The sequence below is a fragment of the Hesperophylax consimilis genome, chromosome 28, assembly GCF_061612785.1.
Source record: "Hesperophylax consimilis isolate HC1 chromosome 28, BYU_Hcon_1.0, whole genome shotgun sequence".
Lineage (NCBI taxonomy): Eukaryota > Metazoa > Arthropoda > Insecta > Trichoptera > Limnephilidae > Hesperophylax > Hesperophylax consimilis.
In genome coordinates this window covers 7,238,902-7,260,746 of record NC_142863.1, presented here as the reverse complement: position 1 = coordinate 7,260,746, position 21,845 = coordinate 7,238,902, and the positions used below count along the sequence as shown (strand labels likewise).

Genomic DNA, 21,845 nt, shown 5'->3' with positions numbered 1-21,845 from the left:
GATTTTTATACTAAATTAAAGGTAGATCGCGAATTCTTGTTAGTAATCAGTCCGTATAAGTTTCGGACTAGCGAGAGCAGCGGGCAAATGAGCGACTGCCACGAGCACGCGCGGCACTAGACTGCGGGCAGAGTGGCGGGTACCGTGAGCCGGGCTGTAGCGCGTAGCCCGGCTAGTGTACAGCGGGTGGCGGGTACGGGTAGTGGGTACGGACTGAAGCGGGTAGACTGAGAGGCGCTCTGGCTGCCCGCTTGTGGATACGTCAAGCAAGCTGGCAAATGGATGAGGGGGTGCTAAACGCCGGTATATTCATTACCGTTATTATTAAATATTATTGACGTACTTTCGTAAAGAATATCGGTTGGCTATATTTGGCCTCTCCCTCATACAAGTCTCTTCAAAAACCACGTTCATTCCTCCCTCTCATCTCCACACACCATTCTCAAATTCTCTCCACTGTCTGGAGCCTATTAAATATATTCAAAATAAAATATATTCAAAATAAAATATATTAAAAATAAAATAATAAAATATATTCAAAATCAAATAATAAAATATATTCAAAATAATATAAAATAATATATTCAAAATAAAATAACTAAATATATTCAAAATAAAATAACTAAATATATTCAAAATAAAATACTAGGAATACTTTTTAACATATAAGCTTGTAACAAGAGTTCTAAATGCTCTGGAGCCTGTGAGACTATGTCATCCCCAATGGTGTCATTTTGTGATGCTAATGGTAGAGGCGAGAGGAAGGACCCGGGGAAAAGGACGATGGGGAAGTATTCAGATCTAGTCACTAAACATGGCTAAAACCATTTAAAGCAACCTTTCAATTTTGATTACATCATGGCGATACTGGGAGTAACTTTCACTGTGTATTTCTTTAAATTTGTTTTGTTTTTTAATCTTTATTTAGATGTATATACCTATTTGTGTTTTAAATAAGTTTTTATAACTGGATTATTCTCACGTAAGTGAGATCGTCAGAAAAAAAAACAGTTTAAAGAAATAAATCTGAATTCGAAAAAAAAGAACTAGTAATAAATTAAATAAATATGAAAGTTGAGCAGCCCTGGCGCAACCCGTGATGTATAATGCCTCCGTGTGTTTACCCTTTGGGGGGGAGTGGGTGGTGGGGATGGGTGGGGGTAATTGGGGTGGGAGAGAGATCGAGGGTAGAGAAATTATTTCAAAATTGGTAATACCCCCGTGGGAAAATCGGCGGTTTTTTCTGACAGCCCGTTACAGGAAATCCAACTTTTGTTTTTATTGCGTGTAGAAAATTTTTTTTCCGAACTTACCGTTCTTTATTTACCTGCTTTTTTTTTCGTTCGATCTTTGCGAAATATTCGATGACCTGCGTAGAAAAAACTTAAAAATTTATGAAAAAATATTTTCCGCACAAATCACATCGCTTTCCCCGTCTAGAGCCAGTGAGAATATAATTAATTTTTATTATTTATTTTGGATAAATTTTTACATTTAGTGTACATATATTCTAAAACTACTATAATAATATTTTCTAAGTATTAAAATTTGGACCTATAACATTGAGACACAACCCATGAAAAACTGCAAAACTTTTAGCTTCCTCAACATTTAAAGAGAGTTCATCGAATAGTTTTTTTTTGTGTTCTCTATAAATTTGTCTTGGGAAGCCTAAAATCGTTGCAGCTTCTCGTAGGATAGACATGTATTGAACTATTTTATTAAACTTTTTTCTTCCAGATCTTGGGGAGGGTGGTGCACACCCTCCAATTTCATATAATACATAGAATATTAAGTAAAAATTAAAATTATAAAATATATTCAAAATAAAATACATTCAAAATTGAACATATTAAAAATAAAATATATCCAAAATAAAACTATAAAATATATTCAAATAAAATAGTAAAATATATTCAAATAAAATAATAAAATATATTCAAAATAAAAAAATATATTCAAAATAAAATAATAAAATATATTCAAAATAGAAATAATAAAATATTTTTTTTTTAAATAATAGTAATAGGTACTAACACTTTTTAACGTATAAACTGGTAACATTTCATCTTTTAATTTATATATAAATCAGCGCCCTCGAGGTGATTTTTCACAAAAACGGCGCTAAATAAATTAGCCAAATATTAAATAGTAGGATATTAAATTTAACTGTTTGCGGTATGTTGTGAGGATGAAGATAATGGGGAGAAAAAGAGGAAAGTTTGAGAAGTACCTGGCCATTCAGATCTGGTCACCAAACACTGCTTTTCAAGCAACGTTTAGATTCATGGTCTCTTACCAGGGCGATACTGAAAGTATCTACCAATCTGGAACATACCGCGAATATACAACATATCATTTTAAATTTATTAATTATTAAAATAAAATTTTGAACCCGCAATCTTCGAATTAGTCGCCGTCGATCGTAACCATTAAACCACAATTTTAATATGAAAAAATAATCTATATAATATCTTTGATTTAAGATTTTCACGGCCAAAATTATTTTTGTTCTTTGTTTTTGGGGTGTTATGCCGTGTTGCGCATCTGACATCTGCCCTGATGATGGACACTGTAACGTTGTCCGAAGCGTTGGCTAAAGAAGGAGTTAGCGCAACACGGCATAACACCCCAAAAACAAATTTAAAAAAAATCTGTTTATTACATTTTCACTACGATAACCAAACTTCTAAACTTTCCATTCTTCCTCCTCCTTCCAAAAATGACAAAGATTCCAAAACAAATAAAAACGAACACGCCTTTCAACGAATTCTTCATGTTTATTTTTATAAGTATTAACAAATTTACTATACATTGCTCTGTAACTACTGGCATAGTTCCTTACTAAGTACGTATTTTGTACTTCTGTTATAATATACAATTATTGAACTCCTTTGTACAACAGAACTCTCTATGACAACTTGTATTATACCTAATAATATGGTTAATACTCAGTTTACTATGTAATGCACTATACACTTATTATTGTACTCCTGAACAACTTACCTATAATAATATATACACGTAAAAATCTTCAATGCGCGAATAATAAATCTATATTCTATACACATAAATAAACTTGTAAATTGTCGTTTGTTTAAAATCTTAAATCTCCAAAAGTTCTTCACCGGTTGCTTTGAAATTTAGACATAACGTTGCATTCGAATACGCGTGTGTTTTTATACCTATTTTATATAGATGTCACCTGTGACAGGTAAAAACATGCTCTTTTTGAAAAACAGCACCATCTGTTGGAGGTAAAAGTAAAACCCGCTATTATTTCTCTACCTGCACAGACAGACTGAGCAACAGCATTTTGTGGCGGAGTAGAGCTAGTAAATAATATAAAAAATTAAAGAAAAAAAAACGAGCTGCCACCATTTTAAGCTGTGTTGTCAGAACTGGAAAAAAATATTATTTTCGAGAGCATTATCTTTGTAGTACAAGCGGGTTAGTCTACATTACTTTTGGAATCGATTATTTCATGTGAGCTTTCGATTTCGAGTAAATCGAGTCGAAAGTTGAATTTTTTAGTCAATTTTGAAAAAAAAAATCAATCGCCTGAGGTTAATGTCAACTGTTTAATGTGTTTTGAAATAAATCGAAACGAAAACGCGAAAGCTTTTTTGAACCGTTTGGTTGTTAAAAAACGATGATATGTCGAAAAAAATAGTTTTTTGAGTTCCAGTTCGAGTTTTCTGAAACCTTGTATATTATTTATATGCGGAAATTACACTATAAATCACAGGATATTATGGTAGTAAATCTACGTGGTTAATTAGTACCTAAATAACGCATTCTTGAAAATGTAAATAACGTAGACCCTAATACAATTACGAAAATTCACTAAAATTGTAAAAATTTATAAAAAAAATATGTATTATTATTTTTTTTGGTAAACTAATGTTTAAGACAAGATTTTTTATGCATAGCACAAAGGGTAACAATTATTTTATAAGCAATAATTATTAGCCTGAAACACTCATCCACATTAAAAAATCTCCTGATAAAGATATATGATGTGAAAAAATGTAACAAGCAGTAATTATTGAATGAAACACTAGTATATATTGATTTTTTTCGCGGATAAGAGATAAGCCGCCATAGCTCAGTGATATGAGCTGTCGACCGGAAATCGAAAGGACACGGGTTCACGTCCCGTTGGCGTCATGTATCTTTTATCAGGAGATTTTTCATTGTGGATGAGTGTTTCAGGCTAATAATTATTGCATATAAAATAATTGTTACCCTTTGTGCTATGCATACAAAATATGTATTTCAAATACAAAATTAAAAATACAAAATTTCTAATACAAAATTAAAATATATTTGAAATACATATAAGTTTGAATTATTGACACAATTGACACTTCAATTCAAAACAAATCCGAGTCCATTGAATCAGAGATACTATCAATCACAGACCCACAACAGAACTTAGTATGTTTTATCGGTGATGTGATACTGAGGATGTACAGTTATTGTTAAATTATTTTTTTTAAACTCTCAATTAAAATAGAAAATTCATAATATTAATTTTTCAAAAAAAGCCTAGGTGTGTAAAGAAAGTTATTTTGCATTGACAACTCCGATATATATGGAATCGAAGCTACCAATTGTAACAAGCTGTAGTAACATAAATAATTTATTGTTAATAAATATTATAGATTTTTAAGGATCTACTCGGACCACAGCATCAAATTTTAATAATTCCGATATTATCAGGAAATGATGGCTAGGATCGAGGGGGGTTGCTGGCACCCCCTCTCCTCCCCCTAATTACCCTCTGATTCCCCCCTCCAACGGTCCGGCCGCACAGAAAGACGAAAGGCAGTGGCGTTCCCGAGCGGGGGGGGGAGGGAAGTAGCAATCAGAGTGTTTTTGACGTTTACCTGCGGGTTGGTTGGAGCGGAGAACTTGGGGGTAGGGGGTTCAGCGGTGGAGGTGGGAGGACTAACCCCCTACGCCCCCCTCTCTCCCTCTGATAATGTGTTCGTATTGTTTCAGATGTGAAAGAGTGGGAGGTATGCGTGTTAGAAAAACAGAGTTAATTTCTTGATTAAAAACAGTACCTGCCCACTGATGATTGATAATAATTCCCTACATACGTAAAGCGGCCCGGATACGATCAATATCAATTACCGTCAATCGATCATGTTAATTAACGTCATTTATGCGATTGTCAATAATCACTTTTAATTGATCGTCACGAAATTTGAGAATTCCCATTCCCAGGAGAATAATAGGTATTTTATAATAGAAATAGAAATACCACCGCGGGCTTTTCTGTAGACCTTTTTAAGATATACAAATCCGATCTACGTAGGTTTAGCCAGCGTTAGTAATGTAAGCGCCCGAAAATATATTTTTTCGACATCATTACAAGACATCGACTTTTCTCTTCTTTTTATAAATATAATATTCATGTATCGTATCAATAAAATTTAGGCGTATTAGATCTATCAAAGAATTTATGTATAAAAATGCAAATATCAGTCATTTTAACTACATGTGGGGTTACGAATTTTTTTTTTAATATTTATATTGATGGATCAGTAGGATTTATAGGTCCAGTTAGGAGTTCTACCGAGCCGAACCCTTTGATATGAAAATATCTGGAGTCGGTTAAATATTTTTCCATTTGATCTCTGGTGAGTTGACGTGTTGTTCTTGTATTGTTTTGTATTTATTATGCTTATATAATGCATTTGCATAGATGGGATTGACTTTGTGGAAAAGTGTGTGGAAGGGTTTAGTTTTTCCTGTGGGAAAGATTTAACCCGGATATAAAGTCGAAAAAAAAAAGATTGGGTTAATCTTTAATTAACATAGTTGGCACTTCCCTCAGAGCTTCGACCAAGTTTCAACAGTACCTCTATACAGGTTTTTGTGTGACACTCATTATTGATCTGAGTTGTGTATTATTATTTAAGGATTATTAACAGAAAAGAGCAAAAAACAAAATGACAAAATTTATTTGAAGAGAAGAAATTGAACAGTTTTTAAGATTAATCATTTTGATTCTATGACTTTGAATTTAATTATATAAATATCTCAAGGTGATTACGATACACATGTCGGTAGGTAAATTAATACAACTATACGAATAATTTTAGGGGGTGCCATGGCATTTTAAGCCCCATGACAAAAAGTTAAGGGTTTAAAACGAGAGGTAAACCAAGTGAACAGTCAAGAACTAATACCAGCTAATTCCCTCGTCCGTATGTTCCCTAAGGCCCCGTAGTAAGCGTGCAAGGATGGTTTGAAAGGGAGATACGTAAATACTAATGTTAGAGGGAGCGCGCTTATATTAAAAAAAACGATAATAATTAAGTTAACAGATTTTTGTTTCATAAATTTCATTTATATTTCAGTGAAAAATAGTATTTTCAGAAATTACGACGTATTTTCCTAATCCAATTTTGCCACCACAGCCAAGTCATTGGATAAAAGACAAAATATTTCACTAAATAGCTTTGTCATAGATCCACTAGCTTTTGTTATTTGCAATTTTTTCAGAAAACACATAAATAAATATTTTTTAAATGTCAGGAAATAAAGAAAATTGTCCGATAAATCTGAACAGTTTCATACCGAGATTGATGAAATTTTGCACACCTGATGTTCAAAAAAATAAGTATATTTATAAACACTCGCCGGTCAAAACCTTGCGCTAGTATATTATAATTAAGAAGAGTGTCCCCGCGTGGGTTTGTATATTAAACAAATCTACAGTTTTATTTCGATATTGAAGAAAATTTACACACTTGACCTTTGAAACAAGAGGAAGGTCACAGTGTTTATGAGGTTTCGAAAAACCGCCTTCTTTTCCCACACCTTAAAATAGATTTTGGATAAAATTGATGAATTTTTGCACAGTTGACGTTCAAAATAAGAGGAAAATATATAAAATATACAAATATATCAAAACTCATTTCTCTCCACAGCGTCCTCATCAAATACACATAAAATCATAAAAAAATTAAAATACATTCAAAGTTTTTAAAGAGCTGCCCCCGGTCAATATCCGCGCACGCCACTGGCCTGGAAACGTCAGTCGCACAAAGGACAGGTTGCGGGAAACAAAAACTGTTTGATACGACACCGCTCCCCCCTGTATCGGGGGGGCAGGGGCGTACGCAGCGACCTGGCGGGGGGGGGCGGTTAAGGTGGTGACAAGGGGGTGGAGGAGGTGATAGGGAGTGGGTGGGGTAGTGAGGTTATTCATTAACGCGAAGGGATAAACAAGATTGAAATTTCAAAGCATTTCGTACCAGTGCCATTGAAGTCGAATAAATTAAACGAAACTTAGACAAAAAATTAATAGTCTAACATTTTTTTTTTGTAGCAGGTTCTGAAATCAGAGGTGACGGGTTCAATATATTGACGGCACGTTAGTTATAATAATAATAATAATAGTAATAATTGGATGACTTGTATAGCGCCGTTTTTGTGCAAAATCACCTCAAGGGCGCTGTACAAACTTATAATACATTTCTACAGTGATCTATATTATTACTTAACTATTTATGGAGAAAATATACAGTACAATACTTACCTGGTAGGTCACTTGAGATTAACACTAAATTAACATTAAGTATCTAATTGTTTATTGGCGAAATTTAGATACAGGATTTAGGACTTAATTGAAAAATTGAATATAACTGGACTTTCTCTTAGGATTGGTATATTTAATTTAAGGGTATGACAGCTTAAAAAAATAAGTTTTTAGTTTAGACCTTAATTCTGTTGGACTTGTTATGGATCTTAGTTCCGGAGGGAGTTTATTCCAAGCCTTCGGCCCAGATGCTCAGAAAGCGCGATCACCAAACTTAGTATTTGGCTTGCGCTTAGGTTCTATCAGTCTGCCTACAGCTAATGATTTATTTTTATTTTTATAATAACTCCACACAGGAGGCCCTGAAGAAAATAATTTCCCTCAGGGCCTTTATCATCTTTGGGGATGTGGAGGGTCTTTTAAATGAGGGTCTTTTAATGATGATTTTAAACGATGTTGCTGATCTAAGAGTTGACTGCCTCAGACCAGTGTTTTCCGGGAAGCATAGTTCAGAGATGTAGGGTGGGGCCATTTCATTGATGGATTTAAACACCATCCAGCACAGTTTGTACTGGATTCTTTCAGGGCACTTGAGCCAGTGAAGGTTACGAAGGTGTTCTGAAATGTGCGAATATTTTGAAACCCCGGTTATGAGCCGTGCTGCTGCATTAAACACTGATTGAAGCTTGTCAATTTTATATTTTGGAAGGCTGGCATAAATGCCGTTGCAGTTATCAAGACGTGAGACTACGTAGGAGTTGATAAGTAGTTTTGTTGCTTCTGTAGGAAGGTTTCTTCGGACAGACTTGAGTTGCCTTAGGTGAAAAAAACCGGTGCTTACAGTCCTATTTATTTGACTTTTAAACGAAAAGTCTGAATCTAAATTGAAACCGAAAAGTTTCCAGAGATACTCAGTATCGCCCTGGTGTAGCCCTGGTGTCACTTGAAATGGCTTTAGCCGTGTTTAGTGACCCTAAACTACTTCCCCACCTTTTTCTTGCCTATCTCCTTCAATCTCCACTGATGAGATAAACCGATAGAAGTGAGGTTAAGTTTTCCTCATTGTAATATATTATTAATATTAGCGTAGCTTACACCCATATTAGTGTATTAGGCTACACATATATGGCGTTAGCTATCGAGTATCAATTTCGAGGTCCATATTATTCAAACCGCCTGCTAATTCAACGCCTGCCAACGAAAATTCGCTTATCTTGTACCTCCTACATTAAATAAGATGCCAATGGAAGTAAAAAGTGAATAAACCTCCACAACTGAAATAAAAAACGCTAAATAATGGTTAATTAATAGATCAAGATTTTCTATATTGATATTGTTTAAAAATGCATAAGTTTACATTGATTATATGCATGTAATTGTATAAATACGCCTATGAGTATGTTTAAGTATGTTGTGAGTTCAAGATTGTCTATATTGATATTGTTTAAAAATGCATAAGTATACATTGATTATATGCATGTAATTTTATAAATACGCCTATAATTATTTCGTGAGTTCATGATTTTCTATATTTATATTGTTTAAAAATACATAAGTATCCATTGATTATACGCATGTAATTGTATAAATATGCCTATGAGTATATTTAAGTATGTTGTGAGTTCAAGTTTTTCTATATTGATATTGTTTAAAAATACATAAGTATCCATTGATTATATGCATGTAATTTTATAAATATGCCTATGAGTATATTTAAGTATGTTGTGAGTTCAAGTTTTTTCTATATTGATATTGTTTAAAAATACATAAGTATCCATTGATTATATGCATGTAATTGTATAATTACGCCTATGAGTATGTTTAAGTATGTTATGAGTTCAAGATTTTCTATATTGATGTTGTTTCAAAATAAATAAGGATCCATTGATTATATGCATGTAATTGTATAAATACTCTTACGAGTACCTATGTTTAAGTATGGTGTTTAAGTGAGTGTGTGTATGATATGTGCAAGTTGACTGTGTTATATATGAATCTGTCTATGTATTTTACGCCTTTGTATTATAGTTACTTGAAATGTTATTCTTCTGTTAATTTAAATGTCTTTCTTTTGGAGCAGATTATCAATTTCGCAGGCCTGCCTCGGGCCGAGGAGTTGAAGGATCTTATGTCAACTGACAACAATGGGGTTAACAAACTTTCTAATGTTTAAAATATATTAAATAAATCGGGACAATAATATATTGGTTTCCACAAAGAATTCGATATGAAACATTTAGTGGCCCGGGGCGAATTTGTTCCCAAATAATTTTCTTTATAATATTATGGAGAACTGTTTTTATAACAAAATATTATGTCTCGGGGCTGACCGAGGATAATAGAACTGTGACCGCGTAAAGCCTGAAGGATGCAGATATACGATGTGAGTTTTTTAAACGATCGTTGGTTAGAACAATCTGACAATATTTAAAACGATATCGCACTTATCAAGGCGACATAAGACTCTAATAACGGGGGTTTGCTCGACGCTCACATAATAATTATTTCTGATGAACGTATTACTAAAATCTCAAATGTGTCTAGGGTAATTCCTACGGATGTAAGTAATTTATATTTAAGATTAATAAAAAACAGGACCTTACCATTGAAATAATTTGTATAAAACTTTGTTCAACTACAGGGCTTTCCAATAAGAGGTGTTATTTTGATATTCAATCGTAAAAGATCAATGGTTTCGTTGCTTGTGTGGCACGTAGCGCCGTCTTGTTGAAAGTAAACGTTGTTCAAATTAATACCATCTAATTCCCGCCATACAAAATCATTAATCATCTCTCGATGGCGCAATCCATTCACCGCAACTGTTGCTCCAGCCTCATTTTCGAAAAAGTAAGGTCCAATGGCTCCGCCGGACCATTAACCGCACCAAACAGTCTCACGTTGAGGATAGAGAGGCTTTTCAACAATAACTCTTTGGTTTTCCGAGCCCCAGATGCGACAATTTTGCTTGTTGACGAAGCCACCGAGGTGGAAATGGGCCTCATCACTCAAGATGATTTGCATTTGATTCACGCAAGTGAATTTCAATGCGTTGTTGAAGCGTGTATCGTTCTATTTTTATCAATGGGGTAGTTTCTACTTATCAAATGTCAAAAAATGACAGCTTCAAAAGTACAAATACCGAAATAGTGGGCTATTGAAAATAACACCTCTTATGGGAAAACCCTGTATAATATTAGTAATAAGTACCAGATTTCATTTTTTTTACGATGAATTAGTAACTTCTCAAGGGATCCCTCTAGAAACATTCGAGGTTCTTATAATATGTTCATAAGAAATAATTAAAAAACACCCCACGTAAAGATGGATTTTCTATGCCTGCTAGGGAAAAATCGACCGTAGGTCCCTTCCATTACGCCGGACCGCGCGCCGAATATTGTTTTACACGACTTCATCACTTATGTCGTTAAGATTCCCACTTTATTACAGAGATTTGATGAGGTATTGTCTCGTCTTAAGCACTAAACTTGTTTGCTTCATTCTGGAATATAGTTCCATTGTTTGGGTTCTTTCCAAACAAAACCATATACTCAAATATAATGTTTCGGCCTGGATAAAAACAAAAGGTACTCGTACATAATTTGTTCATAATTTAATAAAACGAAATCAAACAAAAACATAATATTATTATCTGTATTATCGAGTCTTTTTTTACCACTCGAACGATTTTTGGCACATTACGGCAAGTTTGTAAGTTTTAAGCGATGCAGCTAAGCGAAACATAATCTGTTAAATTTATAGAAAGTAATAAACTGGGAAAAACAGTAAAATCTAGCTGGATTCCTTGGTTTCAAATCGCAGTAAGCAGTTTCAAATATATTTCTATGTTAAGGAATTATGTCAATTAAATAATCGCTCTAGTGGTTAATGATAAACCTAATCATTTTACAACAATACTATATCTAAATCACTTGAACCCTCAGCACTAGTGAGGTGTTTACGAAGCACTATATCAATTACTAGTACACAATATCATTTTTTCTGTTTGGCCTCTGTGTTTTCTCCCTCCAAGAACCAGGGTTTATTCAAAACCCAGGTTCACTCCTTCCTTTTCATAAAAAGACCCTCCACATAGCATCTTCAGAGTTGACAAAGGCCTGAGGGAAATTATCTTCCTCAGGGTATCTTGTGTGAAATGTAATGTAAAAAAAAATACTCTAGATAATATTACTATCTATAAAAATATTTATAGTTGTAATAGTAATAGTAGATCTTCTATACCAAGGCTGCCCAACCTTTTTAACAGTTGGGCCAAATTGACGATTTTGAATCACTGGCGGGCCACTGAATACCTGTCGGTTCCTATTTCCATGGGGGGGGGGGTTTGTTAGAGAATTTCTATAAAACATAATACCCACAAAAAAAATTCAAATGAGTGCTCCCCACAAAATATTTGAAATCCATGGGGGGGGGGGGGTTGTTACGGAACTTCGCTGAGAAAAAATTCCGCAATTTTTCGAATTCCATGGGGGGGGGGAGGGGGGTGGCTACAAGATTCATTTCGGACGCAGTAAATATTATATCAAAAACCGGTGTATTTTGTTTAAAAAGTAAGTTCAAGAGGTTAGATTTTTTCGTCGCTGATTCTTGTTCTGAGTAGCCTAAATAGCGATAAATCGCCTTCGTTGGCAACAATGGTGACCGCGCGCAAGCTGCATTGTTTGTTTTACCGCGGGCCCGCGACACTTTTTCAAATTGCCGGATTGGCGGGTTTTTTGTTTGGTTCACGCGGGCCACTTATAATTCGTTCGCGGGCCACATTGTGGCCCGCGGGCCTGGGGTTGGGCAGCCTTGTTCTATACTGTTAGCAATCAGCACCGCATTATCAGCATACAACAGGCAACATACTTTCAGATTACTCAAATTAGCGCTCAATCCCAATTCCTGCATACAATTCATGTATTTCATTCATACTTGTTTAAAACCTTTTTGATATTGAACCTTCCCGTAAAACTACCGTTCACTGTAACAAATGCAACGCTTCCCTCATGCAATTACCTGTGTGAGATTCGTATTCACTCCATACTGATAGATCTACAAAGGCACAGAAAAGTTTCTCTTTATTTGCCAGAAACTTCTCAGTGAGTATACGCAATGCGAAGATCTGGTCCATGCAGCCCCTTCCACTCATAAAAGCACCTCGCACATTTCACATTTTATCTTCTGTTTCATTGCTTACCCTTTCAATCAAAATTCTACCATACAGCTTGCCAACTGAGTTTAGCAGGCTGATAATGGCAGCTCTATGATTCCCACATTTCATACGTGACCCTTTACCTTTGTATAACGGCACGATCACAGCCCTTCTCCAATTTAAAGGCGTGTAACCCTCCTTTAAACATTGGTCAAAAAGTTTTTACAACCTAAGAATTAAAGGGCTATCTCCTTCAAAATATTTAGCAACACTATTGTCGAAACAATACAAACAACTAAAATAGAGGTAACAAGTCGTCCATAGTCGTTTTCGTCGTTGGAAATGTTCGCAGTTCAATTCTCGACCAGTGTTATTGACAAGCAAACCATCTGGCAAATATTTTTGCTTATTCTGCGAGAAAAAATGGAAAATTCTTTGATGCCTGCCATCCGGCCGCGGGCCAAACAACTCAGCTTTGAACAGACATTCTCAAAATGTTACAATTATTATTTTAGTACAATATCTCCTTATTGTGTCGTTGCCTCTTCGCTGGGGATCGTGACCCCCGCTTTATTAGTTCTGATGAACCAGGCTTCTTCACTCCTCACGGTCCTTTGTCAAAATGTTGCTTGTGCAATGATGGAGGACTTAGCTAGCAGAAGATTTAACCCAAGACGCTTGGGTGGGAACTCAGTCACTGATAGGACATTCATTTTTTTTAAATACATCTGTTTTAGTTTTGTTTTTTTGAATTAATGCAAATCTTGGAATTGGAAATTAACCCACTTTCCGATCAAGCTGAAAGACGCCAAATAGTCTTTTAGTCAATAACAATGCATACTATCAACTTTTAATGGCAATCGTGTAAACAAACACGCACGCACACGCATTTATCTGAAATCCGATGAAAATGTAGCAGTTAAGGCCCCTTAGTAAGCGTTAAAAGATGGGTTGAAAGGGAGATAGGAGTATTTAAATACGAATGTTAGAGGGAGCGCGCTAATATTAAAAACGATAATAATTAAGCGAAAATGGTGAAAATATTTAATAAAACACGACTCGTTTGAAATAGAGAAAAAATCTCTTTACAAATGCTTTAGTTGCATTTAAAGATACACTGTGAATTTTTGCATATCTATAACATATTAAATAACAGATCAAAGCGTGTTTTTAATAATTTTTGTAGCTTACTTTGGGATTTTTTTTATCGAGGAAATTTCATATAATTAACTTTTCGGCAAAACAAATGTATAGATATTATCTTCAAAAATAACATTTAGTTTTTTTCGGAACTTAAAAACTTAAAGAGTTGACAAGAAACTTGTTCTAAATTGATAGAAATTGGGTATGCGGGACTTAATATACGCAATAAAATCGGTCTTACCCAATCCGGATTCGGCTCGTTTGGTAGAGTAGTCGACTCCAGTTCCTGGATAGGAAGGTTCAGTCGTCAGTAAAACCATGAAATAAATAGTTTTAAAACATATTAGAAAATTACAACGATCGGCCCCAATCACATGTCTGTATGAAATATTTGGTGACTGATTGTATACATGTTACCGTGTGGGAAGAAAAATGATTATGTTAAAAAAGTGATAGCATGCCAATTTCCTGATAAAATATTATTCATCCAGAATATATCGAAACAAGTGTTCACGCATGTTTTCTGTTCCTAATAAATATCATGCCGGAATGTATTCGTGTGGACAATATTTGTATCGATGTTTTCCGCCATTCTCATTCGCTTTTAACTGATACTTTGATGGGAACTCTGTCAATTCATTCGTTAACGGCCTGCAGTCCCGTTTTTAACAGTATAACAGTAATTTAACCAGATTTTTATTAAATTAACAGTATTTTTTTAACTTTATTTATTTTCATTTCTTTATACATATTAATAGATAGTATATAATAACACAATATATAATACCAAATAGTATACACAAGAAATGAAAACCCACTAAGACACTGCCTGAGTGTTGGTAATATAAAACGATTACTATATTTCAAGTACCTAAAGTATAATATACATTAGTAGAAAAAGTTTTTTTTTTGTTTATAGTTATTATAAAAAGTAAAGAGAAAACATTATGTACAATAGTTTATAAAGTTTCAGCAAGTGAGTTATAGAAAGGATCAATAAATTTATAGTAAAAGCGTTTCAATATCTGCCTCATTCAGCCATAATTTTACCTCTTTAATATATTTTATCTTTTTATTTATCATTTGAGTTTGTAGTGGTAGAAGGTTAAATGTACGAGGACCAATGAAACTGCTATGTGTCTTATATTATTATTTTATATCATTCAGTTTTCTCCGTGTACATCCGTGTTATTTTTTGTGTATGTGTGTGCGTGTTTATGTACGGGTGTGTCTGAATGTATGCGCATTGAATAATTTAAATTATTGACATGATGCCACGTTTGAATTTGGGCAGTGAATCCGAAAAAATGTCTATGTTAGAGTTAAGACAAATATTATTTAGAGTATGAAGCGCTCGGTAAATTGTCGAATTAGATGCTGCAATATTGTAATATATTCAGTTTATCAGTTTTTATTGTTATTTTACGCTTTAAAAAACATTATGTATAGTTGTAATGTCTGCTAAGTGGTATGTTTATTCCTTAATTACCAGGTGACTTGTGTAGTTTATAGGTGTGTGTGTAACGTGTGTAATGTATGTGTGAGTTTGTATGCACCTTTATTCGAGGACCTTCACAGGCCTTTAGACCCAGAATCCGAGGACTCACACGAATCCGAGGACGTCCTCGGATTCAAAATGCGAAAAACTGAATATGTACCTATAATCTATGCGTTCTGATTGGTCAACTGTCGAAATTTTGGGCCGATCGGAGAGAGTCCTCATTTTCGTGGCGAAAAATATTGTGTTTAATTTGGCTAGTGTTTCATTAGTACGGATGTGTGACCACCAGGGCGGCGCCGCTAATGCTGGAAATCACACACTGACCCTAAACCGAGGACTCTCTCAAAGTCCTCGGTTTCGTGTTAAAAGGTGCCGATTGCCGGAATGTGAACACCAGGAGGCGCTGCAAGCTCGAGTGTCAAGAAATCTCACCTACGCCCTAAACCGAGGACCCGTCGTTCGAAATTCCTACGTGCAAGTGTATATAATAAGTATTGCACTATTAAGATTGTGCCGACAAGGAATTCAGTTTTTGACTGTTGAAACAAAATTCAATATTGCGTTTAGTTCGTATTGTGAACTATGTTCTGTAATACTGTTTAATTCGATGTACGGCATTGTAATATTTAATAAGTAATTAGGACACCTGATCAAGTATTTGATTAATCCGCGTCATATATTCTTCTTTCACTCCATTCTTCGTTAATCCGCTCTATGACCCTATTACCTACACCTCACAAAAACGCCTCTGTCTGAATTAAGGACAAGGGAAGAATATCGCCACCTGGATGGGTGATGTTATCAAGCGGGTTAAGGAGGAGCTGTAGGAAGGGTTTTATTAATGCGGATCTTGAAGAGTCGGAAAAAATTACCAAACGCATAGTAACATTATCATCAAATAAAACATACAAAATCGTTAAAAAAAAATTTATGGTTTTTTAGGTGGTCTGTCAAAAAAATTAAGACAACAAAGTCGTTTATAATTAAAATTATTGAACCAATATAAAAATGATTTAAAACAAATATATGCCAAGAATATTCTTTTACATCATTTTAAACACAGAAAATCTCCCAATGAAACTCGGATACATGACACAAGAGCCTCAATTTTTTTTTATTTTTTTTTATTAGTAAAAAAAGATACACGAATTACATAATATAACAATTACATAATATAATTACACAATATAGTACAGTTATTAATTACATTATATTAGTATTTGATGTACCCCCATAAATAAGCAGGGCTTGTGTGTATGGGGGTGTTGTTATATTGGTTTATATTTGGTACGATTCAGTTCAACTGTTCGGAATACTTTTTAAGGTGGCTTTTGAATTCGTTTATATTTGCATTCATGTTTCTCATTTTTTCTGGTAATGAGTTAAAAAATTTAACTCGGAGATATTCATGGTTGAACTGTCCTATTGTTTTTTTACATTTAGGAGTATGAAGTATTGACGTTTGTCTAAGATTTCTGTTATTTTTAAAGGGTGCAATTTTATTTTGAATATAGTTTTTATAAATTTGTAATGTTGCATGGTAGAAGTATAATGCACTTAATTTTCTGACCTTAAATTGTTTGAATAAAAGTTCGGACGAATATGAATAGGGTTTTTTTAATATGGTTTTTATTATTAGTTTTTGTGATATGTAAATTGTTTGAGTTTGATTTTTATATGTACCGCCCCAGCCTATAATGCCGTATTGTATAATTGATTGACAGAAAGCAAAGTATGTGGTTCTAAGTAATTTTTCGTTTAAAATATCTCTTAAACATCTAAATATATATGTTAGTTTCCTTATTCTGTTGTTCAGAATATTTATATGTGGGGACCATTTTAAACGCTGGTCTATTGTTATGCCTAGGTACTTAATATCGGTCTTGCTTTCTATGTTTGTGCATAACATATTGCATTTGTGGTTTTCTGTATTTTTCACAGAGTGAATAATTATGTTTATTTCTTTAGGTGTTTCTTGTTTTTTAATGAAAAATGGTAAATAATAAGTTTTTTTAGAATTTAAAGTCAACAGGTTTTCATCAAACCATAATTTTAGTTCATTGATATCTGTATTTGCCATGTTATTTAATTCTGATTTAATTTAATTTAATTAAATTAATAAATAAAATTTAATTAAATTAAATTTAATTTAATTTAATTCTTCTTGGTGTTTGCTTTTAGTAGTAGGACTGTATCGTCAGCGTAAGAGACAATGTCTCCATATTTGGAAATATTGAATATATCATTGACATATAAAATAAATAACAATGGTCCCAAAACCGTGCCTTGGGGTATTGAAAAGTCGCTATATTTTGAATCGCTGACTTGATTGAGTAATTTTACTTGTTGAGGTCTTTTATGTAAATAACTTGCTATCCATGCTAAGACATTTCCACTAATCCCTACTGATTTTAATTTACTTATTAATTTTTATGTGATATGCTGTCGAAAGCTTTTTTGAGGTCTATAAATATGCCAAGACATTTTTTATCGGAATCTAGGGCCGTATATAAATAGTCGGTTATTTTTGCGTCGTGAGTACTTGTATTTTTTTTTAATCCGAATTGGTTATAATTAATTATTTTATTTTCTTCTAAGAATGTCCAAATTTGTTTTTTACAAATTTTTCATATATTTTTGATATATTCGAGAGAAGTGAAATTGGGCTATATCGATATACGAGATGTTCCAAAATTCAAGACAAGTTTTGGGTAAAGAAACCACATATATCTGGCAACCAAACTCTACAACATCATTCATCCAAGTTTGAAAAAGATAAATAAGTTTAAGGAAAAAATCAAAACATGAGTAGAAATTAATACAGATATAATAGAATGTATTAAAAACATAAACCTACCAGTCCGCCTCAGCACAGGACCAACTAGTGAGGAGGACTAAGAACAAACAGATGAAACATTTATATTTATATACACTATCATATTTTGTAATTCTCATCAAACCTGTAATTAAATAGTCACTAGTAAAAAAAAATTAAAAATTAAAAAATTTATTAAATGAAGACAATGTAAGCGAAACTCACCTCTAGGACTCGAACCCAGGACCTCTCGCTCTTCCGGGCGAACGCGCTAACCACTGCGCCAAGGTGTTGATATCAAATTCGTCGTTGTTTGTCCTGGGCTCGAGTCCTAGAGGTGCCAATATCTTTTTCTGATTTTTCTGTTTCCAGATTTTCGATTGAGTTTCGCTTACATTGTCTTCATTTAATTAAATGTTACAATTTGAGGTTTTACTCATAAAGTTAAAATAAAAATTTAAAAAAATTATAATTCTTTCCTTCCAGGCATGATTCTTTATATTTTATTTCTTGGCGTTCTTTTGAATGATGTTGTGCACATAAAATTTAATGTTTTTCCATGTTCTCTGTCTTAAATCTGGTTCATTGGTCAAACATTCTTCGCACTCTTTTTTGTTTGGAACTTTTTTTCTTATCCAGAAGACAGCCATTTGCCTTGATACGGCATCTTTCTCAGCAGAAGTCCACATTTTCCTTGCTGTTATTTTCTTTTTCCTTGTGACATGTACATTTATTGTTGGAATCTCATCCGTACCTACTCCGTAGTCATCTGAATCCCAATCTTCATTTTCCACGTTTGTACCATTAGGAATCGGAGGAATGGATACCGAAGACGGTAATATTGTCGCGGACACGGATTTTTCTTGAAGGTCAATAGTATCTAGATTTCTGCCTTTATTTTCGGCCAACTTTCCGCCATCCATGGCCAGCAAGAGTTTACTCACCTTGCTCAATTATATGGTACTTTCAGGAAGACGGTAAAACTCTCTATGAACCCGAATGTCATGGCCCATGTATGTTGCCAGTTGGTCCATTTTGTTATTTTTGAGGTTCAATAGCTGAGATGTAGTTGCCACTTGCTTCCGTAATTTTGTGGATGTCAGAGCTTTGGGATCTTTAGCACCACATTCCAAAGCAAATTGTCGTAATGATGTGTCTGATCTCAAGAACATAAGCGAATTTCTTTTAGCAAATAGGTATACGGTTCTTTCTAAAATTCCCACAGACGACCTCTTTTCAATAAAATATTTAGCAATACGATGAGGCGTATACTTTTGTTGCCTGTTCACCGAACGAGCGAACGTTAGGACGAGCCGCGACGCTTCCAAGATACATGTAAGAAATTCGTTCCACACTATTTCGAGGACCCAAGACCTCCAAAAACTATAGACCACTAAATCGAGGACCTTCCGAGATCCGTGTATTTTACGTATGTGTAATCCTGAATACGTGGACAGGCCTCGGATATGGGAAGTCCTCAGTTACCGGGTGTGTATTCCGGTTTTTTGAGGTCCGTTTTCTAGGTGCTTACCGGGTGTATGATGAAATCGAATAGACAGCAACGATCACGATTAACTTGAGTATACGAATAAGTGTAGAATACATGTCTACTTTATATACTATAACAGGACCTCGAATTCGGGTAGCCAGTTGAAGTCCTCGAAATCGGGATTGGACAAACAAGGGTGAGTGTTTGTGTGTGTGTGTATGTGTGTGTGTGTGTGTGTGTGTGTATATATATATATATGTGTGTGAGTTTGTATGCACCTTTATTCGAGGACCTTCACAGGCCTTTAGACCCAGAATCCGAGGACTCACACGAATCCGAGGACGTCCTCGGATTCAAAATGCGAAAAACTGAATATGTACCTATAATCTATGCGTTCTGATTGGTCAACTGTCGAAATTTTGGGCCGATCGGAGAGAGTCCTCATTTTCGTGGCGAAAAATATCGTGTTTAATTTGGCTAGTGTTTCATTAGTACGGATGTGTGACCACCAGGGCGGCGCCGCTAATGCTGGAAATCACACACAGACCCTAAACCGAGGACTCTCTGAAAGTCCTCGGTTTCGTGTTAAAAGGTGCCGATTGCCGGAATGTGAACACCAGGAGGCGCTGCAAGCTCGAGTGTCAAGAAATATCACCTACGCCCTAAACCGAGGACCCGTCGTTCGAAATTCCTACGTGCATGTGTATATAATAAGTATTGCACTATTAAGATTGTGCCGACAAGGAATTCAGTTTTTGACTGTTGAAACAAAATTCAATATTGCGTTTAGTTCGTATTGTGAACTATGTTCTGTAATACTGTTTAATTCGATGTACGGTATTGTAATATTTAATAAGTAATTAGGACACCTGGTAAGTTTTTAGATTCTCACGGCCAAAAGCATTTTTGTTGTTTGTTTTTGGGGTGTTATGCCGTGTTGCGCTAACTCCTTCTTTAGCCGACGTTTCGGACAGCGTTGCAGTGTCCATCATCAGGGCAGATCCGGTAGATCCGAAGATGTGGGTAGATCTTCGGATCTACCGGATCTGCCCTGATGATGGACACTGCAACGCTGTCCGAAACGTCGGCTAAAGAAGGAGTTAGCGCAACACGGCATAACACCCCAAAAACAAACAACAAAAATTAGGACACCAGATCAAGTATTTGATTAATCCGCGTCATATATTCTTCTTTCACTCCATTCTTCGTTAATCCGCTCTATGACCCTATTACCTACACCTCACAAAAACGCCTCTGTCTGAATTAAGGACAAGGGAAGAATATCGCCACCTGGATGGGTGATGTTATCAAGCGGGTTAAGGAGGAGCTGTAGGAAGGGTTTTATTAATGCGGATCTTGAAGAGTCGGAAAAAATTACCAAACGCAGAGTAACATTATCATCAAATAAAACATACAAAATCCTTAAAAAAAATAATTATGGTTTTTTAGGTAGTTTGACAAAAAAATTAAGACAGCAAAGTCGTTTATAATTAAAATTATTGAACCAATATAATAAGGATTTAAAACAAATATATGCCAAGAATATTCTTATACATCATTTTAAACACAGAAAATCTCCCAATGAAACTCGGATACATGACACAAGAGCCTCAAAAAGGATATACGAGATAAGAAAACAAGACAAATGGATATAATTAAATTTAGTGCAAATCAGTAAAATATCAATACGATGATTCAATATATAATACTGCTCTTAGCCTGAAATGATAAATAAAAGAAACTATTTATTTATTAATATAAACGCCATAATAGGCTTTAACATTAATGTGATACATTGTATTATAAGTAGGGTTGCCATCCGTCCGGGTTTCCCCGGATTTGTCCTAGTTTAGAAGGCGTCCGGGGAGCGTCCGGGCGGGGTTTCATTTGTAGTCCGGGTTTAAAATTTTAAAGTCTTGGGCCGCCCGCCACACACGGACTGTGGATATTTTATGTTTTAAAAAATTAATAATGTAACTTACATTCCAGTAAGTCTAAACTTGAAAAAATTGTCAGTTTTGTTGCTTAAGATTTAAGAAGACTGAATTTAGTTCATATTATATTAAGAGGTATTTTGTTGTGTAAATGGCTGCTGATACAAATTTAAAGATAATAATTATTATTCAGTTTAAAGAGTTACCTCAAAAATTGTAAGACTGAATACTAAAATGGTCCCAGTATTTTTAA

At 34.5% G+C, this 21,845-nt stretch overlaps 1 protein-coding gene across 1 annotated transcript in view; it reads right to left on the bottom strand.

Moving 5' to 3' along the window:
• Positions 1-112, bottom strand: part of LOC149410109 (uncharacterized) — a 196,676-nt gene extending 196,564 nt beyond the window's left edge. Inside the window, exon 1 of the mRNA XM_089648945.1 lies at positions 12-112. The gene's annotated coding sequence lies outside the window, so the exon portion shown is untranslated. The remainder of the gene's footprint in view (positions 1-11) is intronic.
• Positions 113-21,845: the final 21,733 nt, after the last annotated feature.